Below are 19,743 nucleotides of genomic sequence, written 5' to 3'. Positions count from 1 at the left end.
AGTGCTGAGGTTCAAGTCTCTCGAGCACGTGGCTCGATGGGATTTGGATTTTCTGAGGTGCAGCATGTCCATTAATTCTGGGTTGGACATGGCTTTATCGTCAGGCACAGATCGCCTCTGAGCAGGCGGTATGCCACTGAGTAGAGCTGGAGTTTCTTTAACCAGGCAGCATATGGCATCTGTTTGAGCCCTTTAATCCTCTTGGTGAGGTACTTTTGGGGTCTTTCCAGTTGCTGCAGGTGTCTGGTAAGGTACATCCCAAAAGGGCATTGTACTCAATTATGGGCCTGATGAGGGATGAGTAAAGAGGTACGATGACCTCCCTGATCTAGATGTGAATCCCTTCATGATTAGGTGGGCTATATAAAATGTTTTTCTAACCACTTTGGCCACGTGGTTGTCAAATGAGAGATTGCTATCAACTTGGGTCCCCAGGTCCCTAATGACTTCTTCTGTACTTAATGGATTACCACCTATGTGGTAATTTGTGGGCACTTTGTTTTTGCCAAAGGAGATGACTATACACTTTTTGGCGTTTAGCTTGAGGCCATGGCTCTGGCACCAGTTGTCTGTTTCTATGGGGCCCTTTTGGAGGATGCTTGTGTCGGCTGGAGAGTTGATTATGGTGCCCAGTTTGCAATCATCTGCGAACTTGGTCAGCCACAGTCCTTCCGTGTTGGCTGTACCGCCGAGAAATATATACCGAACAAGAGATGTCCCAGGACTGAGCCTTGTGGGATGCCACTAGTAACTGGTTTGGAGTCTGACATGGCTCCAGCAATTCTAACCATGTGGGTTCTGTCCTTGAGCCAGTTTGCAACCCATCTAGTGACATAGGGGTTTATATTTAAGCTGGTGAGCTTATCTATAATGCCCGAGTGGGGTATTGTATCGAAGGCTTTTGCGAGGTCCAGGTAGGCTGTGTGGACCACCTTCCCTCGTCAATGGCCTTGGTGACTGTTTCAAAGAAATCAACCAGGTTTAAGAGGCAGGATCTGCCCTTAACAAAGCCAAACTGGGTAGGATCCAGTGTCTGTAGGTCCCCAATATCTTTATTTATGAGGTCCATGATGATCCTTTCCATAGCTTTGCAGACCAAGCTAGTCAGGCTTATGGGGCGATAGTTTCCAGGATCCGTTGAGGCACCACCTTTGGGGAGAGGGACCACTGTTGCTGTACGCCACTCTTTGGGTACATATCCTGTAGTAAGGCTAAGATTGAACAGTAGTTTTATGTTTGGGTTTAGCTCTTCTTGGAGTTTATGTAGGGCAGCCGGGACACTATCTGGTCCCATTGATGCTGTGTTTTTGCTTTGGAGAGGGCGACTCTTACCTGAGCATCTGAGATGTCAGGGGGGAAGCACTCTGCTGGGATAGATATTTGCCCTTTTGGTGGGGAGGGGGGAGAAGTTTGCACTGAACCTGTCAGATAGGATGTTGGCAATGTCTGTGGGCTTGGTGTATTTTTTGTCATTTTGGGCTAATTCTGAGCATATCTGGGAATTCCCACCCAGGTTCCTAACATAACTAAAGAAAGCCTTGTGATTATCCTTAGTGTCCTGTGCAATTTTTCTCTCGAAGCTGGCCTTAGACGATTTTATGAGTGCCCGTAGTTTTTTGATAATACTGATCAGAGATGCCTTTCCTTTTTTGGGATTTTGCTCTATCATGTAGTAGCTTCCTCTTTCTATTGTATAGTTTGTTTATGGCTGGGGTCCACCAGACAGGACGTCTGCCTTTGGAGGATTGGGTCTTGGTTTTATTTGGGATTGCATGATCCATGCATTTCTGAAGGTGTTCATAGAATGCGTTTATAAAGGATTCTGCGGTCTGGGCCGTATTTTCCACAGGCCCGGGGCTTTGTAGGATTTCGCCTCAGTTTTGAGGCATGTGCAATTTGCTTTAGAGAAGTTTTTCACTGTGGTTTTCTGGGCAGGGGGTGGGGTCGGGATGTGAATATCCAGTGAGATTAGTTTATGGTCTGATCTTACCAGTGAGGGATACACTTCTGGTCTGGAGCATAGTGTCCCCATGTTGGTGATGATCAGGTCCAGTATGTTTTCCCCTCTTGTGGGAGTGGTAACAAGTTGTTCCATAGCATTTGAGTTTATAAATTCTAGGAACCTTTGGGCTAGGGTGTTGGAGCTAGAGTAATGCTCCCAGTCTATGTTTGGGTAGTTGAAGTTGCCCAATATAATGGTGTTTGGAGAGACCTTCATATTTTCCAGTATTCTCAGGAAGGCCAAGTGGGGTTCCTGTGTTTGGGAGGGTGGTCTGTAGCAGGCTATAAACTGGAAGGCAGTTTTACCCACAGTTAGTTGCACAAGGATAGTCTCTGATGCTTCGTGCTGTGCCACCAACCTGGAGGTGTGGGTATCTTTGTGAATATTGATACTCCCCTCCTTTTGTGGTTCGGTCCAAGTTTTGGGGCAAAAAGCATGGTATGAGGTATAACCTGGTAGTGCTGGGGTGCTCTCGGGAGCCTTGAACCAGGTTTCTGTTACTGCACAGATATCGATGTTCTCCATGCTAAGGAGAGTTTCGAGTGGTGCATCTTGAGGTTTAGACTTCTGGCATTGAGTAGCATTACTCTTAGTTTCTTATCCCTTGTGATACCTATGGAGGTGGGTTTGTCTTTTGAGCCTTGCCTAAAAAGGCACTATGGGGTAGCAAGAGCCTTTGCCAATATCCGAAAGCCCAGGGGTGACAGGTGCAAGCCGTCCCTAGCGAAGCATCGTGGCTTGTCGAGCATGTCATCCCAGGCTGACAGGCATTGGATCCCCTTTGAATGACACCAACACTTAAGCCAATTGTTGAAATTGATCATCTTGTCTTCATATTGTGGCATCATTCTTGGTGAGGGTAAGATGCTACTCAAGGTCAGGGTCATACCGGCCTGGGCTACATGCTCAGAGAGCTCCTCTATGTCTCTTTTCATGTAGTCCAGGGAGGTGCGTCTCAGGTCATTCACACCAGCATGGATAATGACTGAGTCATATTTGTACTTGCCTTGGAGTGACCTGAGTGCTTGTGTTATGTGGCGGATCCTAGCGCCCAACAGGCAGCTCACCGTGACCTTCTCCTTGTTCAGCCTGGTGAGCGGGACGTCAGTGTGCCTGACGATAGAGTCACCTATTACAAGTGTATCAGGTGTGTTGTTTAGCCTTAAGGGCTGTGACTGTTCGGCACACTGGCTTTGTGAGCTATGTGTTGCATGGGTTTTGTTTTGGGGTAGCGGTTGCTTGTGTGTCTGCTTTGGAGGTATCTGCTGCTTAGGCAGATTTTTATTTAGAGCCTCCGAGTATGTTTTTGTGTGTTTATGTGTTTGGTTTGTTGTCGTGGTAGGTCTATGTGAGACTGGAATTGTAGTGAGTGTGGTTTCCTTCTCCTCCTGACTGGTTACGCCAGTACTGAGTTGAGAGAGCTTAGCCTCCAGTTTGGCTATATGGTTGCATCTCTCACATGTGTTGGAATTTGTTGGGAGGAGGAGAGGGTTGTCTGTGTACATGAGGCAGTTGTAACATTGCCTCAAGATTCCCAGATTCACCAGCTGGACCGGAAAGGAGATTGACAACTGACCTTTGGACATGCTAGAATAGTATTGGGAATTCCTTTATAATTGAAAAAAGGGCCAATGGGGAACAAGGTACTCAAGGGAGTTTGTGAGGGTGTAGTGCTTTTAATTTTTTAGAGCTGACTTACATAATTGCTTTAGTGAGCAAGTGCCAGGTAACTTAAATGCAATGTGTTACAGGTAACTTAAAAGCAAAAACGACAAACAGTAACTTTCTTTCAAGTGAAACAAGGAAATAAGTACAGTAAGCAATGCAGATATCACTAGGGATCCACAGAAGTGCTAAAAGGCCGCGTTTTAGGTGGAATTAGCATTTCAGGGAAATAAACAAACAACAAGCATACAAATAAAGCTAGATTCAGCAGGCCTGGATCTAGTCTATGCTACAACAAACAAGGTGTACCAATTTCAGTAAGAAACAGTTAGAATATGCAGGCACTATAAGCCTCTAACCAGAAATTCCCTGCTCAGAAGGGCAGAGTCCAGCCTCTCCTCCCACAAGAGTGCAGACCGCAATCCTTCTTAACGTAAAATAACTGGCCTGAAGCCCAAGTGCTTAAACCAGAACTAATACACTTTTAGAATAACAGACACTGAGCTCTCAATCAGCAGTTCCCAACTTAGAAGGATGTAAGCTACCTGTCCTGCCACCACAGTGCAGGCCACAAACCTTCCTAATGTAAAACAACTGGTCTGAAGCCCAAGTGCTTAATCCAAAAGACTTAGAAATGATAGCTACACTTTAATCAAGTTACTACCAGCAGTAATAAATACAACTGAATACTTTAAAGAATGCCTGGATTAGTGCTCAAGTTATACAAACAAAGCTAGATTCAGCAGGCCTGGATCTAGTCTATGCTACAGCAAACGAGGTGTACCAATTTCAGTAAGAAGCAGTTCAAATATGCAGGCACTATAAGCTTTAACCAGAAATTCCCAGCTCAGAAGGACAGAGTCCAGCCTCTCCTCCCACAAGAGTGCAGAACACGAACCCTCTTAATGTAAAATAACTGGCCTCAAGCCCAAGTGCTTAAACCAGAATTAATACACTTTTAGAATAACAGACACTGAGCCCTCAATCAGCAGTTCCCAACTTAGAAGGATGTAAGCTACCTGTTCTGCCACTACAGTGCAGACCACAAACCTTCCTAATGTAAAACTGGTCTGAAGCCCAGGTGCTTAAACTAAAAGGCTTACAATGAGTAACACCAAGCAGTAATAAATACAATTGAGTACTTTTAAGATGGCCTTAAAGCAAAATAAAGTAGGAAAAAACACAAATACAGTAAAAGCAGATACATTTTTTTTTTTTTTTTTTTTTTTTGGAAAGAGAGAAAGGAGTAGCAGAAACAAAGCTGATTGGCCTTCTCAAATGCTCTCCCTGTACTGGGTAGAATGAGGTAATGACACTAGACTGGGAGGAGGGTCCCAGATCAAATTTACACTAGGGGCGGGCAACTGCAAAGCCACCAACTATAAAAACACTATACCAACAGGGAGGGAGGGTAGGAAACAAACAGCAGAAATGTTACTCACAGCTGAAAAGCAGCAGTGAGCCTTTAAATGAAAGTTTTAAACAGCTAAAGGAGCCACTAGAAAAAAGAGTTTAACTGCAACAAGTTATCATAAACAAACAACCCAACAGATGCTTAATAAGAGTGGACAATTTCCAGTTAATACCTCACACACAGTGAAACTAGCTAGAAAAAATACACAGTACACAAAGTGCTATAAACAACAAAGAAATAAAGAACAAAATAAACAAAAGCAGGATACTTAATTTTATATATTATAGCTCGAGTTTGCTGAGTGTCCTTCCATTGATTAGCTCACTGTAAAATGGCAGAACACTCACAACTGAGCTTCTTAGGTAACAGAAAGTTGAAACCTGAGACAGCTTTCAAGAAAGAAATCTCAAAAGAACCAATGAGGTGCTTAGTCTAAGCTGTAGTCCAGGAGACCTCAGTCAGCCAATGACCTCAAACAATTCTCTCTCACTGAAATGCCTGATGGCTTTGGCTAAAACAAGATGTCCCTGAATTATGTGCTCAGACACACAGCCTCCACAAACACTAGGCCCAAATACAAGCCTGAATATGGAAATGCTACAAATATCCCCACTACTTAGAACAAACTGCAGAAATGTTACTCACAGCTGAAAAGCAGCAGTGAGCCTTTAAATGAAAGTTTTAAACAGCTAAAGGAGCCACTAGAAAAAAAGAGTTTAACTGCAACAAGTTATCATAAACAAACAACCCAACAGATGCTTAATAAGAGTGGACAATTTCCAGTTAATACCTCACACACAGTGAAACTAGCTAGAAAAATACACAGTACACAAAGTGCTATAAACAACAAAGAAATAAAAAACAAAAAAAAAAAAAAAAAGGATACTTAATGTTTTATATTGTAGCTCGAGTTTTCTGAGTGTCCTTCCTTTGATCAGCTCACTGTAAAATGGCTGAACACTCACAACTGAGCTTCTTAGGTAACAGAAAGTTGAAACCTGAGACAGCTTTTAAGAAAGAAATCTCAAAAGAACCAATGAGGTGCTTAGTCTAAGCTGTAGTCCAGGAGACCTCAGTCAGCCAATGACCTCAAACAATTCTCTCTCACTGAAATGCCTGATGGCTTTGGCTAAAACAAGATGTCCCTGAATTATGTGCTCAGACACACAGCCTCCACAAACACTAGGCCCAAATACAAGCCTGAATATGGAAATGCTACAAATATCCCCACTACTTAGAACAAACTGCAGAAATGTTACTCACAGCTGAAAAGCAGCAGTGAGCCTTTAAATGAAAGTTTTAAACAGCTAAAGGAGCCACTAGAAAAAAGAGTTTAACTGCAACAAGTTATCATAAACAAACAACCCAACAGATGCTTAATAAGAGTTGACAATTTCCAGTTAATACCTCACACACAGTGAAACTAGCTAGAAAAAATACACAGTACACAAAGTGCTATAAACAACAAAGAAATAAAGAACAAAATAAACAAAAAACAGGATACTTAATGTTATATATTGTAGCTCCGAGTTTGCTGAGTGTCCTTCCTTCGATCAGCTCACTAGTCTTTTGTCTCATCCTGTCCTTTTTCTTTTCTTTCCCTTTTTCTCTTTGCATACATTTTATACTTCTCATATAGCATCTACTTATTATTTATTTTTGTCTCTCTTTTATCTCTTATTACCCAAAATAAATGCATAGATGATAAATTGATTTTTTTAATTCAAACCACCTTCTTCTGTTTATTAAAAATTATCTCTCCTCTCAACAGATTCAGCCTTGATCCCCAAATGAAGCAAAAAATCTATAATAACTATTTTTTCCATTTGACTAGCAAACATATATATCTCCCTATAATATTTTTCTCCTGCACCATATGTCTCTAAAATCTGAAACATTGCTTCATGACTCACTTTATCAGACATTAATTACATCACACTATCAGTCTTGCTTCTTTATTTTCTTTTAGTGTCATTTATGTTACTTCTTTCTCTATAATTAACATTAACATTAACATTTCTTTCACCCCTCTTTCTTTTATACCATACATCCCCTCTCCTACTAGCTCATCCAAGACTTTCTCCTTTTTTTGTAGTGTTTTAATACATATTTTATAGTCAGTATTTCCTAGTGTTATATGCCTCCAATTTTTATATCTTTTCTTTCAAACTTTTCCATATAAATGTTATCACTTCAACACATATGTCTTCTTCAATCAGACCTTCCTTCAGCCATTCATTAAATATATTAAAATTCTCTCTCATCTTTATTAATTTCTTTATAATATTCATAGCTTATATCATTCAATCCTGGTTTTGATTCATTCTTACTTTCTTTTATTGCCTTCTCTATTTCTTCTATTGTTATATTATTTTCTAAAAACATATTTACGTTTTTAAAAAAATTCACTTTCCATTCTTCTTGCCCATTTATTTCACCTTTTTTATATATTTTCTCTGCCAAATTCTCTATTACCTCCATAATATCTTCTTGTTTCTATTTTATGTCTACTTTTCCACCTAAGATAGCATCCATCTTTCCTTCACTAGTTTTTACTTCTTTTCTAAATAAGGAGGATCCTCCCTTTCTTTGCTTTCAGAAAAAAAGTATTTGCCTATATAATATATTTATTCCTTTTTCTTTATAATTTGATACATCTTTCTCATTCCTTTATTTCCTCACTTCCTTGTTCTACCTCCTTCTCATAATTCTGTAAAATTTCTTTGTATTTCATCTTATTTATTTGTTATTCTTCTTTCCACTTCTAAATATAGTGTTTATACTTCTGTATATGCATTATCCACCAATGTGGCCAATGTTTTATAAAATGGTCTTTTTGTCATATGATCTTTCCATATTTCTTTCTCTCTATCATTTCTTCATTCTTTTCAAACTCTAGAGTCAATCTCCACATCCTTTTCCTCCTTTATTATTTCTCTGTCTTCCCTTATTCTAGTCCGTACTGCTCTATGATCTGAAAACTCTGCCATCTGGTTCATAGGTTCATAGGTTCATAGGTTGGTACTAGGCTATCAGCCCTAGGGCCTATACAAGCCTAGCCATAACAATTCCCTGTACTCTCCTTGTTATTTTCTTTCACACCTTTAAACTATATAATCAGTTTCAATCTTTAACTTCCATTGTCTATTCCTTCCTACTTTTAAATTTCCACATTTTATTAATAACCTTAACATCTCAATATCTTCTGTTAATTTTCTCTTTCTTTCCTCAGGTTATAGTTAAAATTCCATACCATCACTGTTGACATATATTATTAATACAACTGTTTTAATGTCTTCATACAACTATTTTCTCTCCAACACATTGGTATACGCATAAATCATTATTAATCTTATACATTTTTGTCTTTCTCATGTTACATATCACTGCCCTTCTGGGTACTATTATTGTTAAATCTAGAATTCCTACATTTTTCATTTTTACAAGAATTCCTATTCCAGAGCATGTATTATTTCCTTCCAACCAGTTTGGCAACCAATACTGCTTGTATTATTGTCTGTTTTACTTTTTCTTTGTTATATCTCATGGATTCCTATCAAATTATCATTGAACATGATATGGTCAAATCTATACCATCAAATATGCAGTCTGTTGAACTATTCTGAGGGAGATAACATTATGGTAGGGATTAGGACAGTTGCCTTTTTTTCCCCACTGTAATGTGATCTTGAAGCAGATTAGTAATAATAGTAATAGCAGTTTTTGTGGTGTGTAAAGGTGTTGTGTTTGTGTTAATTTTTGTTCAACAAACCTCATTGTCAGTGATATGGGTTTGACTGTATCACATTTGACAATGTGTTTGTTCCCTTATTTGATAGGAACACATATCTGGTATCTAGAGAGCAAAAACATCCATTTTTTATTGTGTTACACCATTCCATCACCTCCTTCACATTTAATGCTAACATTCCTATATTATCATTTTCTTCTTTTACAAAAGTTTTATTTTCAGATCTTATTTTTATTTTCCTTCTCCTAAGTCTCCCAGTAATTGATTTTTCACTGTCTTGATCTTATTCTTCTCCTGCATCAATTTCTTCCTCTTCTTCGCTTTTCCTTTCTAAAATTTTAAATCTTCTTCTTCCTGTACATTAATATCCTTACTTTGAACTGTTGTTTCTTCTCTAATTACCTCTTCATTCCTTAACCTATCTTCAGTATCACCTTTCCCATACCATCTCCTCTTTCAAAACCTTATGTAGTAATATTGTCTACTGTTTGTCTTTCTTCAGAGCTTTCTTCTTCATCTACTCTTTCCTTTACTAATATGGGAAAGTAAATCTTGAAGTGTCCTAATCTGTTACATTTTCTACAAACAAGCTTACTTTTTTTTCTTTTTTGGTTATACGTTCCCATCCACACACTGGCCACACCTTTGTTTGTTACAGTCTTGTACCAAATGATTTTCATCCCTACAGAGATAGCATGCTTTAGGTTGGCTCCAATACCTAACAAATCCTCTCTTACCATTCACAATTATTTTATTTAAAATATTTTGAATGTTCCCATACTTAACATCCATTATTATCTACACTTCTCAACCTTCAGTCCATAAATGGCTTTCATCATGTATTTATTAACTCATGTACTTCACTATATATTGAAAGAAAAACAGTTTTAATTCATGCTCATCCATACCTAAAGTCCTAAACTGCACATTTATTTTCTTTTTTAGTTGTAGTCCCAAGCTCTGAAATACTCTTTCCATGATGCAACTGTATTTTTCAGTGCCAGTCATAGTATTTTCCACACAATTAAAGCTTTCAGATGTCACTTTACAAAATGTTTTCATCTTCCATATGAATTAATGCTCTTAGGTCTTTAATGTCAAACCCTAGTGGTAAAATAATAGTATCCATAATGTCATACCTGTTCACACTACCATTGTTTTTATTTTTTTATTTTTTCCACTTGACATATTCTCTTTAGTCATTGAGAAACTGCAAATCTTTATCCCTCTCAGATCCTTCTTCCATTCTTCCTTGCCTTCCTGAATCTGCATAACTTTTTCTTTCTTGTAACAAAAACAGTGTTGCAGAGGTAAACTCTTAAAACTGGCTAATCCACCAGGCAAGAATACCTCCAGTGTTTCTCTTTGCCAGCTGTTACTTCTGTTTCCAACCTCTCAGTTTCTTCCTCCTGTAATACTCTCTCCACTGTGTCACTCCATTGTACTTTCTCTCATTCCTTTGGCTCTGTCTAGTTCATCAACTCTACCAGCACTGGTATATCCAGTCCTCCAGTTTTCAACTCCATAACAATATTTTGTCTCTTTCTTCATCCTTCAGTAAGTCTTCTCCTGAGCTTCTCTCAATCTCTGCTGCACTCTCCTCCATCTTAGAATTCCAGGACTGCAGTAGCAGCCTCTGCTGCCACCTAGCAGTTGCAGTAAGTGCTCTACTTACTCTCCCCCAAACAGGAAGTTCCCTGGTGCCTTGTCAAATTTCCCGTAAGGTTAAAAATACCACTTTGGGTAACCACTGAAGAGAGGCTGCTAGCCTAGTTGTACTAATCCAGTCAACAAAAGCTAAATAAAATAAATAACTACATATAAGGCCTACATTATCTATGCAAACAAAGGCAGAGACTATTAGGATATATAAAAGACACAAACTTCACCTGCCATTCCTGTGCACCTATGCACTAGCAATGCCTGGGGAAAAATATGCACTGGTATTTGTGTCTTGCCATCATGCAATGCACAACTGCAATACAGACATGCAGAATAGTATCTATCTTGGTACATCTCCCGCTCACACATATGCAGGTTGTCCATTCCCAAGACCTGTGTCCAGCACTCCGGTTATGATACCTGTGCCTCTATCATCTCTTTGTAGGGACACTAAGAACCCCTTTCTCATAGGTTCATAGGTTCATACTAGGCTATCTGCCCTAGGGCATTTATAAGCCTAGCCAGAGTGTGTTTGGCTTTCACCACTCATTTTAAATTAATTTTGCTATGCCCTTTTTTGAGGTTAGTATACTGTGCCTCTGTCTAACAGTGACACAGAAGTGATACCCGGGGTAAACATACAATCCCCCATCCACTCATCAAGATTCCTCTTGAAGAGAGTCAATGAGGGACTTTGCCTAACCTGGACTGGGATTTTATTCCAGAGTGAAGGGAGCCTCTGGGTTATGAATCTGTCCCTCCAGCATGTCCTATTTATTTCAGTGCTGAGGTTCAAGTCTCGGCATAGCTCGATGGGATTTGGATTTTCTGAGGTGCGGCATGTCCATTAATTCCGGGTTGGACATGGCTTTATACATCAGGCACAGATCGCCTCTGAGCAGGCGGTATGCCACTGAGTAGAGCTGGAGTTTCTTTAACCGGGCAGCATATGGCATCTGTTTGTGCACTTTGATCCTCTTGATGAGGTACTTTTGGGGTCTTTCCAGTTGCTGCAGGTGTCTGGTAAGGTACATCCCAAAAGGGGCATTGTACTCAATTATGGGCCTGATGAGGGATGAGTAAAGAGGCACAATGACCTCCCCATATCTAGATGTGAATCCCTTCATGATTAGGTGGGCTATATAAAATGATCGTCTAACCACTTTGGCCACGTGGTTGTCAAATGAGAGATTGCTATCAACTTGGGTCCCCAGGTCCCTAATTACTTCTTCTGTACTTAATGGATTACCACCTATGTGGTAATTTGTGGGCACTTTGTTTTTGCCAAAGGGGATGACTATACACTTTTTGGCGTTTAGCTTGAGGCCATGGCTCTGGCACCAGTTGTCTGTTTCTATGATGCCCTTTTGGAGGATGCTTGTGTCGGCTGGAGAGTCGATTATGGCACCCAGTTTGCAGTCATCTGCGAACTTGGTCAGCCACAGTCCTTCCATGTTGGCCTGTACCTCCGAGAAATATATACCGAACAAGAGAGGTCCCAGGACTGAGCCTTGTGGGATGCCACTTGTAACTGGTTTGGATTCTGACATGGCTCCAGCAATTCTAACCATGTGGGTTCTGTCCTTGAGCCAGTTTGCAACCCATCTAGTGGCATAGGGGTTTATATTTAAGCTGGTGAGCTTATCTATAATGCCCAAGTGGGGTATTGTATCGAAGGCTTTTGTGAGGTCCAGGTAGGCTGTGTGGACCACCTTCCCCTCATCAATGGCCTTGGTGACTGTTTCAAAGAAATCAACCAGGTTTAAGAGGCAGGATCTGCCCTTAACAAAGCTGAACTGGGTAGGATCCAGTGTTTGTAAGTCCCCAATATCTTTATTTATGAGGTCCATGATGATTCTTTCCATAGCTTTGCAGACCAAGCTAGTCAGCCTTATGGGGCGATAGTTTCCAGGATCCGTTGAGGCACCACCTTTGGGGAGAGGGACCACTGTTGCTGTACGCCACTCTTTGGGTACATATCCTGTAGTAAGGCTGAGATTGAACAGTAGTTTTATGTTTGGGTTTAGCTCTTCTTGGAGTTCATGTAGGATGCAGCCCGGGACACCGTCTGGTCCCATTGATGCTGTGTTTCTTGCTTTGGAGAGGGCGGCTCTTACCTGAGCATCTGAGATGTCAGGGGGGCAGCACTCTGCTGGGATAGATATTTGCCCTTTTGGTGGGGGGGGAGAAGTTTGCGCTGAACCTGTCAGCTAGGATGTTGGCAATGTCTGTGGGTTCGGTGTATTTTTTGTCATTTTGGACTAATTCTGAGCATATCTGGGAATTCCCACCAAGGTTCCTAACATAACTAAAGAAAGCCTTGTGATTATCCTTAGTGTCCTGTGCAATTTTTCTCTCGAAGTTGGCCTTAGACGATTTTATGAGTGCCCATAGTTTTTTGCTAATACTGATCAGAGATGCCTTCACTTTTTGGGATTTTGCTCTATCATGTAGTAGCTTCCTCCTTCTATTGTATAGTTTGTTTATGGCTGGGGTCCACCAGACAGGACGTCTGCCTTTGGAGGATTGGGTCTTGGTTTTATTTGGGATTGCAAGATCCATGCATTCCTGAAGGTGCTCATAGAATGCATTTATAAAGGATTCTGCAGTCTGGGCCGTATTTTCCACAGGCCCGGAGGCATTGAAGGATTCCACCTCGGTTTTGAGGAGTGTGAAATTTGCTTTAGAGAAGTTTTTCACTGTGGTTTTCTGGGCAGGGGGTGGGGTCAGGATGTGAATATCCAGTGAGATTAGTTTATGGTCTGATCTTTCCAGTGAGGGATACACTTCTGGTCTGGAGCATAGAGTCCCCATGTTGGTGATGATCAGGTCCAGTATGTTTTCCCCTCTTGTGGGAGTGGTAACAAGTTGTTCCATAGCATTTGAGTTTATAAATTCTAGGAACCTTTGGGCTAGGGTGTTGGAGCTAGAGTAATGCTCCCAGTCTATGTTTGGGTAGTTGAAGTCACCCAATATAATGGTGTTTGGAGAGACCTTCATATTTTCCAGTGTTCTCAGGAAGGCCGAGTGGGGTTCCTGGGTTTGGGAGGGTGGTCTGTAGCAGGCTATAAACTGGAAGGCAGTTTTACCCACTGTTAGTTGCACATGGATAGTTTCTGATGCTTCATGCTGTGCCACCAACCTGGAGGTGTGGGTATCTTTGACGAATATTGATACTCCCCCTCCTTTTGTGGTTCGGTCCAAGTTTTCTTAGGCTTGCAGTTTGAGATGCCACCGCATTGCTGACCATTGTGCTTCTATATTGTGTGCCTTCTTGCGAGCCTGCCAGATCAAGTATGTGACATGCATCCAACACTGGTGTTTTGTATGATTCTGCACACCAGCTGCAGTCATATCATGAGCCACTGTTTTCTAGATGTGACTACATGGGGTGTTGAGGACACCCCCCCCCTTCCAGTGAGGTGGTACCCATGACTCTTGGTTGCCTGTGGCAGGATGTGATTCTCAGTTCAACTGAAGTTGTCCAAGCTCTGATATCAAACCTCCAGGAGGACATAAGAACATCTATGGGAACAAAACCCACATCTTTAGGCTGGTGGCTGCTGAGAATGGTAGGCTACCAATTACTAATAGTGGATTTCCATAGGTATACACAAAAATACAGGTTTGGACAAGTATGTTAATACTATATGTGCCACAGATATGTTGTATTATGGACAACAGGGTGTTCTATGATACCACTGAGTAAGGATAGGGAAGGACCTGTGCATGTGTGCAAGTTTGCTCCTGGAGTGACTACCATAAATGCTCACAGGGATATACAGGAAAAGGGTGTGTCACACTTGCTGCATGGGTGGAGGACAACTATTCAGTAATTTGAGAGAGTGGGTTCCCATGATATACATGTGGTGCCCACAACAGCCATCCCCACATCATAGGCTAGTAGCAGGTATTTGTAGAATATTCTGCAGGATAATCAAAGTAGTATACAGTCCTGATAGTGGTTCTGTTCCCTTACATACATTGTAGAGCTGTGGCTACATACAGAACAAAAGGGGTATATGTCTCACAGTGTGCATGAAAATAATATCACATAATAATATACATTACTATTCTGTGTTCCACGACAAGGGCTGACACGTACATCACATCAGAGATATAACTCAGCCCAGTACTGCAGATGACTGCAGCATAACTCTTTAGAGATCTGTCTTCTGAAAACTCATCTTATTTGCTGATAGTTGCTGGAAAATGTTGTATAGGTGCAGCTGTTCTTTTTTGTTGCAGGGTTTGTTATTAAATATAGTGGACTACCCACTTAAGCTACAACTAAATTAAAGTTTCTGTGGCATGTATTCAGAAAGGCTATGTTCTACATATGTGTATGAGTTAGTATATTTCTGTAAAATGCAAGGGTGAAGTTATACACAGTACATAGCTCTTTGGGTGTGGGTTCATGCATGCTGCCTATACATATATAAGCATTTTCCTTATGGGTACACTATTCTTTTTGTTCATGATTCAAACTTCATGGCTTACAGCATGAACCCAAGCCACCGTTTTGTTTTACAGATTATTCATAGTGACAGCTGCTGATGTTAATGCCCCTTGAGAAGCACCTGCCTGGTGTCCTAATAAGAGCAAGACCATGCTCTACATGCTGCACAGCCAATTCATGGACCCTTTTAGGGTTCTTTTCATAAGACAGATGCACCATATGACATTACTGAGCTTCTTAGTAAAGCTACTGGCATGCCCAGGCCCAATGTGCAATGGAGGCACCAGCATGTTTACCTGTGGCACTGCCACCCTGAGGATCTCCAGCAGTGAGAAGCAGAGCGTAGGCCAGAAATACCTAAACTACACAGCAAGTATTTGCAGTTGCTACATTTTTCAAACTGTAATTCAAACTCTTTTTTTCTGTCAGACAGATCTGTGATCATAATAAAGGCTGTTTTCCCTGACAGGTACCAGACTTTACCAGGTGGCCTTTATGAGGACTGTCTCTCTTCTGCACCTATTCCTCATCTGTCTGTCTTGGTACTGCTACATATTTTGTGGTTCTGCAAAGCTGTTCAATTATGAGTCTGTGGGCATGAGTTTACTTCATTATCTTGCACATACATGGGCTGTAGATCATTTATGAAGCTGTGGGCACACTGACATGCATATGCACCTTTCTTGCATATGCATATGGTGATGTTGCTTAGTTGTGCAGATGTTGACATGCTTACAAGACTGATATCATGCACATCCATGTGGAAATGCTGTTTTGCAGTGAAATATGAATCTCACCTACACCTACACCAGTGATAGACAGTTGTTTTGTCCCTAGTATCTTCCAGCACTAAGCATAGCAGAAGGCCAGCTATGTTGGCTTCCATAGGAGACAGCAGAGACTTGTGGTACAGCATTGTTAGTGTCACTTATCTACTATGTTGTATTATATTCCTTGTGCCATTTGTTGGACATATTCAGTAATATTATCCTTTGAGTTGTGTTTTCCTCCGTCAGGTCATGAAACCAAGAAGCCACAGGTGTATCAGCTGCAGCTGGCTAATGTCCCTGTGCCTGCATGTGTTGGAGGTGAGTGGGCTGGGATTGCCTCAATGGGGGGAGATCTAACCTCTGCCTGGCAAGTATCCAGCACCATGTCTTGCGACAGCCATCAGTGCAGTAGGTTTCTGCCAACATGTCCCTCGAAAATTGCTTAACAGATGTGCTTGATCAGCAGGTAACTGTAAAAAGGCCACCAGAGCAGGATATAGCATCTGTCATCAGCCACCCCACTATGTATGAACCATCTTCTGGGTTAATTGACATCCTTATGTAAAAGATGAATCCAGTACACTGCCTGTAACCACATCACCATCTAGGTACACCTTAATTCTGTAGTGCCACAATTCACCTCTTGCACATTGTTCTCTCTTCACATCACCATTTGTTCACTCCCTGATTGTCTCTGTCAAGAAAATGTCTCTCTCGCCTCGTCTGTGTGTTTTGTGTGTGTGTGTGTGTGTGTGTGTGTGTGTGTGTGTGTGTGTGTGTGTGTGTGTGCGTGTGTGCGTGTGTGTGTGTGTGTGTGTGTGTGTGTGTGTGAGTGTGTGTGTGTGTGTGTGTGTGTGTGTGTGTGTGTGTGTGTGTGTGTGTGTGTGTGTGTGTGTGTGTGTGTGTGTGTGTGTGTGCGTGTGTGTGTGTGTGTGTGTGTGTGTGTGTGTGTGTCTATACAGCCACCTGTGGCTTCACTGTCTCTATGTATATATAAAAATGGGCACCCAGCCCCCAAAAATGTGCCATGATTCTCCCCAAAATCTGCTTTTTCTTTATGCCTCCTTTCTGTGTGTACCTCTTCTTGCTATGCTTCCCTATTTCCTCCTGTCCTATACTCCCAGTACCTATCCTTTCATGGAACCCATAAGTATCCAGGTGACTGGACACCTGGCAGCAGCATTTTCCGATGTGCTGCAGGTTCATACTATACAGCACTAGCCAAAAGCCTCCACACAATGAGTCAAGCAATCTTCTACCTTCAAAGATCATAGAGGCTATGCTAGCCAGCACATGGCTGCTGATTTGCTCCATAACTTACCACTTGCTCTGTTCTGTTTGCATCTTTTTAGCCTTGCTTCAGTTGTGCTTTTAGAGTATAGCATTGGTGACACAGTCAGTGAATATGTTCAGGCTGAATAATTTTAAGAACAGCTCTACCAGCACATGTATATTATCACCTTCCTGGATGCTACTAGTAATGGAATTGGTAGTTCAGCATTCCCTTCAGCCATAACCTGGTTTTCTATGCTATTACACATGGCTTTAAGAGAAGTCACTTGAAGAGGTGAGATATAGGTAGGCATGAATCACATACATTTGTTATAACTAAAACTACAACCCATCTACATGTCTCCATGGGTGTTATATCACTCATGAAGGACAAGAAACACATAAAACTTGTGTCTAACAATTCTAATAAAGTGTGGCACAAAAACCTGTGACTTATAATATGTAATCACATGCACCATGCCTGACCTGGCATGCTTAGCAAATCGAGTGGTGGTATCCCATCCTGCAGTACATCAATAATGTGACATGAATGTGCCCTTACATGACACCCCAACACGTTTGTAGTGCAACCATGTGAATCATAAGAATTATACAATACATAGGGGAGGGTACCAATGTCAGAAAATCTGTGGTTGAAGCCATGACCACCAAATGAAGCCAAAACTTTCTTTACTTCATATAGCAGTATCGTTGATGGGCCACTTACAAGTGGCATTTCTAGATGCCTCTTTGTCATGTGTAGGGTGCATATCTGGTCCATGCATGTTTCAGACGTGCAAGGTCAGAATTGCATTTTATGGTTGTGGGCACTAACTGTGTGCACACACTGAACAGTATTATCCCACAGCCACTCATGCTGGTCATACTTAATCAGCCAATCTCCATCCAACAGAGTTCATAGGTTCGTAGGTGTGTACTAGGCCAATGGCCCTGGAGCCTTTACAAGCCTAGCCCATAGAAGTGCCCTGGCATCATGCCACCATTAGTTCCCGGTGTCTCTATCAAGTAGAGCCACTGGAGTGATCCCCGGGGTGAACTTTCTATTTCCCATCCACTCATCAAGATTTGTCTTGAAAAGGGCCAGTGAGGTGATCTGCCTGACATGTATGTGAAGTTTATTCCAGAGCATGGGCAGTGTCTGGGTTATGAACCTGTCCCTCCAGCATGTTCTGTTGATTGTGGTAATGAGGCTGAGATCCCTGGAGTGTGCGGTGTGGAGGGATTGGGATTTCTTTAGGTGTAACATTTCTAACAGGCCTGGGCCATCCATGGCTTTGTAAGTCAAGCAGAGATCGCCTCTTAATAGACGATATGAGACAGAGAAAAGCTGGAGTTTTTTTAGTCTGCCCATGCAAGGTATGTGTTTAAGGCCTAGCATCCTCTTTGTAAGTTACTTTTGTGGCCTTTCCAGCTGTTGCAGGTGTTTAGTGAGGTACATGTTAAATGGGGCATTATAGGTTCATAGGCTGGTTCATATGTTGGTACTAGGCTATTGGCCCTAGGGCCTATACAAGCCTAGCCATAACAATTCCCTGGCTATTTCTTCCAAAAATATTTACTTCCCTGGACCCCTGTCTAGCAGGGCGACTGACATGATCCCCAGGGTAAATTTCCTATCTCCCATCCAGTCGTCAAGGTTCCTTTTGAAGTGGGCCAAAGAGATGCTCTGCTTGACATGTATGGGCAGTCTATTCCAGAGTATGGGGAGTCTCTGGGTCAGGAACCTATCCCTCCAGCATGTTTTGTTCTTTGTTATGACAAAGCTTAGGTCCCTAGAACCTGTGGCTCTGATGGATTGGGATTTTTTAAGTGTAGCATGTCCTACAGCTCTGGGTTTGACATGACCTTGTATGTTAAGAAGAGATCGCCTCTGAGTAGACGATATGCGACAGAGTATAGCTGGAGTTTTTTTAGTTGGTCAGAACAGGGCATCTGCTTTAGGCCTGTGATTTTTTTTTAGTGATATGTTTCTGCGGCCTTTCCAGTTGTTGCAGATGTCTTGTGAGGTACATACTAAACTGGGCATTGTACTCTATGATGGGTCTAATGAGGGAAGAGTACAGTGGGACAATGACCTCCTTTTTCTGGATGAAAAGCCCTTAGTGACAAGGTGTGCGACATAGAAGGATTTCCTGACTGCTGAGGCGATGTGGTTATCGAAGGTGAGACCACTGTCCAGCTTGTTCCTAAGTCTCTTATCACACTTTCGGTATTTAGTGTACTGCCACCTATGTGGTAATTCATGGGTACATGTTTTTTTCCCAAAGAAGATAACTATACACTTCTTGGCATTGAGCTTGAGTCATGATAAGTTTTGGTTATACATATGCCCATATCCAATTAGCGCTCAGGTAGTTCCAACCTGATGGCTGCCCTTCGGAATTTGGCACTGTTTGCTAGTACATTGTTGTATAGTGCAGATATGATGCATGCTTCAGTACACCTTTTCACATTACGTTTAATAATGCAATATACACATAACTGGCTTTTCCAAAGGATATATTTGTAAATCATGGTGTTGTATGGAAGCGTGGATGTACAGACATGTCCATGTATGTAAACAGAGTACTCTGTGCTTATTCACATGTCATACATACTATACGCATGCATGCTCATTGCATATACCCCATCGTTATGTGCTGGATCTGATAACAAGTTAATTTTTCTGGTCCTTTTCTGATCATTGTTCATTCTTTGTATTTTTTCCTTCCTTGTTTTGCTCATACA

The sequence above is a fragment of the Protopterus annectens genome, chromosome 17.part0, assembly GCF_019279795.1.
Source record: "Protopterus annectens isolate FY-2018-M chromosome 17.part0, PAN1.0, whole genome shotgun sequence".
NCBI lineage: Eukaryota > Metazoa > Chordata > Ceratodontiformes > Protopteridae > Protopterus > Protopterus annectens.
The sequence above is the reverse complement of the archived record's forward strand: the minus strand, read 5'-3'. Positions refer to the sequence as shown.